Genomic DNA, 3,818 nt, shown 5'->3' with positions numbered 1-3,818 from the left:
ACAACAGCATATAGGAAAAAACAAGGTTTTATTAAGTTATTCGTAACTTACTGGGCATAATAGAAACTTACATAAAAAAAAAATTACTACTCTACTGAACTACCAGAAAAATAGCAACAGACTCCTACAAGATCTCCACTTCTTCTGTTATTCAAACAACTCCTAAACATCCTCAACGATCACTACGACTTGTTCACTATCAAACCAACGTGGCTTCCAAAGAGACAGCTAGGAAGAATGTTTTGATTATTTCCAACAAAAGTTCGGCCTACTAATATCGCTCAAATGTTGAAGCCTCGAATCATAATAAGCAGAAAAAAGCATAGCACCTATGCAAAAAATTTTGTTGAGCATGAAGATAGAAGAAGTTTTTAATATTTTTTAGGTACATAGTTTTGCATTTTCAGCATCGTGCATTTGTATTATGATTAGGCGTTTATATATGGTGCTACACGAATATATAAAATTATATAAGAAGACAGTGCATCTTTGTTTCTTTGAAGGCTGTTTCATTCTGATATTAAAAAAAGTGAGTATATTAATCCTGGGCAACCATCAGCGATTCACATCTCCTCTTGGTGCCACAGGAGTTAATTCAGTTACTAGTTTACTATTATGGCGATCAACTGAATCTGCTTTTTCTGGTGCAGAGCAAAAACTAAATTTTCCGAGAGCCTCTAAATTCTCTGGGATTCATGGCTTTCCAAGCTACACCGCTACCAATAACATGTTTAATTTTGGTATATATGGAGGTGCTGGCTTGACCAATGCACTCAAGTAAGTATTTCAATTTGTTTTTCCCGTTTATAACTTCTATTTGCTCCAGTTTATACTATGATAATTCTGCTTCTGCTCAGTTATAAGACACTTCTATCCTTCAGAAGGCTGTGATGACAGGAGTTAATTCAAACAATGCAGCGGTAATGAAGAGCATGGGCACTTCCTGGTCTGATGGAATGAAGTTTGATGGAATGAGCAGTGGTAGTACAGGAGGGGTGATAGCACCTTTGGAGGATGCGGAGAATAATATACATGTAAACACTGCAATAGAATGATGGTTGGTGAGGTTAATAACAATGTTTCTTTGGAGCAGCCGATGAAATCCTTGGCCTGGGAATTGGGACAACTTGAGTGGTGATGTAATGGTGGATAACAATGGTAACCGAATGGGGACCGAGATGCTAGACAGTGAACCTACAACATAATCAGGCCTTTTCTTCCCGGCACATGCCCCTGTTTCTGATCGACCAATGCTACAGTTCAGGCGTCTTTCTATCCACACACACATCTAGATCACCATTACTGATGTCATAATGATCACAACATAGGAGATTATGAAGCTCTCTTTTTCAATAATATTTAGCAAGAAAACAAATTTATGTAAAATAGGAAATTCATTTACCAAAGTTACAGTACACGTATAAAAGTAAATAAGTACTTTAATTATTTTGTAGGTGATGCATGGATTTTTAGCCACCCTTAAATCTTTTAACAGATCAGCAAGCGCTGGGAAAAACTCCTTTTTCCTTGCTTTCTAAAGTTTTTTTTCTGTATCAACTAAAGTTTTCTGGATATTTTATCTCTGTTCAATCATCTTTTTTAATCTTCATTTATGGTGAAAGTTTTTATGTCCTTATTGAACTATAGTATGGCAATAATTTTATTATTACATCTAACTAATTTATTATGGCAAAAATTCTTATGTATATAAGGTTAAAGCTATCAATAACTTAGTAAACGTTAATAAGGTAGGTACAAAATAATTAAGTATTCAACAACCATCTAAAACTTATTCATAAGACACAGATATCTAAAACCAAAATGGTTAATGTATTTAAAATATACCGTAACCCTAAAAAAATGGCCGCCCATAGTTTAGTTACCTACAATCACAACATAACTTAACCCTAAAAAAAAGCAGTTGCTTTAATTATGTATAAGAAAAGAATATTTGTAAAGATTATGGTTACTTACAAGCAGTCAATATTAGTAAATATTATAGTAATTATATATTCAAATATACCTGAAACCCCACCTTAGGTTTTATGTGTCATCATTCATTATGCGATGCACTTGCTACGAGTAACCCTGCCTCCCTAAGTATGGGCTCTCCTACAGGTTTATTAATCCTGGAGAACCAGCAGTGGTTCTCATCTGCTCTTGGTTCCACAAGACTTAATTCAGTTACCAGTTTACTATCATAGCGATCAACTGAATCTGTTTTTTCTGGTGCAGAGCAAAAACTTAACCGAGGGCCTCTAAATTCTCTGGAATGCATGGCTTTCCAAGCTACACCGCTACCACACATGTTTAATTTTGGTATATATGGAGGTGCTGACTTGACCAGTGCACTCAATGAATTTACAGGTAATTGGAACACACACAACATGTGTATTCTTATGAGTGAAAGTAAGTAATTCAATTTATTTTTCCGGTTTATAACTGAGAAGGCTGTCGCTTACCTATTAAATAATAATTTCTAAAAATCCTTGTAACTATGTAGTAGGGTAAGTCAGAGTCGATCCCACAGTCACTAGTAATTCTTGACTCGATTTAACTAATTAAGCAATGTAACACAATAAAAAATTTATTGATTATTTAACTAAAATTATACTAAAACAAAAACGTTGTATTAATCAAATAACTAAAAACATCCAGAGTTAAGTATCCCCACAAACATGAATCAATACAATTATGATTTCTCACCCCAAATCAATCATATACTACTCAAGAAAAAGTGGCGCCCTATAAAATACCAATAACCTCTCTCGAGTATTAATTGCTTCTCTAAAATACAATCAGGCATATTTTCATGGTATCATGCAATTTAAAGACATTAAACACAACCTCCTACCTTCTTAACAATTCATTCTACATATTTTCATGAAGAAGTTCATGTCCTTATTGAATAAATCACAACCACCTAAGTCCAACTTTGGTTCAATAATAGATATTGGGTTCAAACAATACAACATATTACGGCCTGACATGTAATTGTTAATAAGCACAAGTCAATAAGCAAGAACATGTAATATAACTAAATTGGAGGGATTGGGAAAATTATACATCAATCATAACTAGGGTTTAACTTGACCCTAGATTTAAAAACCTACTCAGACATAGCTAAATTAACAAAACACATAATATTATAAGAACACATAAGTGATATTGATGAGAATAGAGAAGAAAACCTTCAATCTTTTTTTACAAGAAGAAAATAGTGATATCCTCCTTCTCTATATGTATATATTTATATAATAAGTATTTAATGCTTCTAGGAATATACAAGTACGATTCCTAATTGATTGGGTTTCTAAAGAAAAATTCGCAGCTGACATTTCTCCAATAATTCTGGGCCGCTCCAGTAGTAATTTGATACTTGGACCGCTTTAGAATTAAAGATAATCCTGTTAGCTTCGCGTGGGCTATTAAATCGTCCAATTCTGACTTCTAGAACTCAAGATAACCTTCTAATAAATCTTCAAATTAAACTCGAATTCTCCAATCCATCCAAGTTTAGGATTTCCTTGCTTCCTGCAATAAAACATTAAAATCTAATTAATAAAATACAAATCAATACAAAATATAATAAATATGAGTAATAAAATCATATAAAATATATATAAATATATACCCTATCAAACATCCCCACACTTATCATATTGCTCGTCCTCGGGCAAAGAAGGAAAAAAAACTAATATTAACTAACTAACTAACTCCACTTTGTAGATAACACGATTGCATTGAGTACAACAAGCCGTTAAACCCCAGACATCCTTAGCAGGACGAGTTTTGTCTCGTGAGGTTTTATAGAAGAT

Source organism: Apium graveolens, chromosome 7 (assembly GCF_009905375.1).
Source record: "Apium graveolens cultivar Ventura chromosome 7, ASM990537v1, whole genome shotgun sequence".
Classification (NCBI taxonomy): domain Eukaryota; kingdom Viridiplantae; phylum Streptophyta; class Magnoliopsida; order Apiales; family Apiaceae; genus Apium; species Apium graveolens.
The sequence above is the reverse complement of the archived record's forward strand: the minus strand, read 5'-3'. Positions refer to the sequence as shown.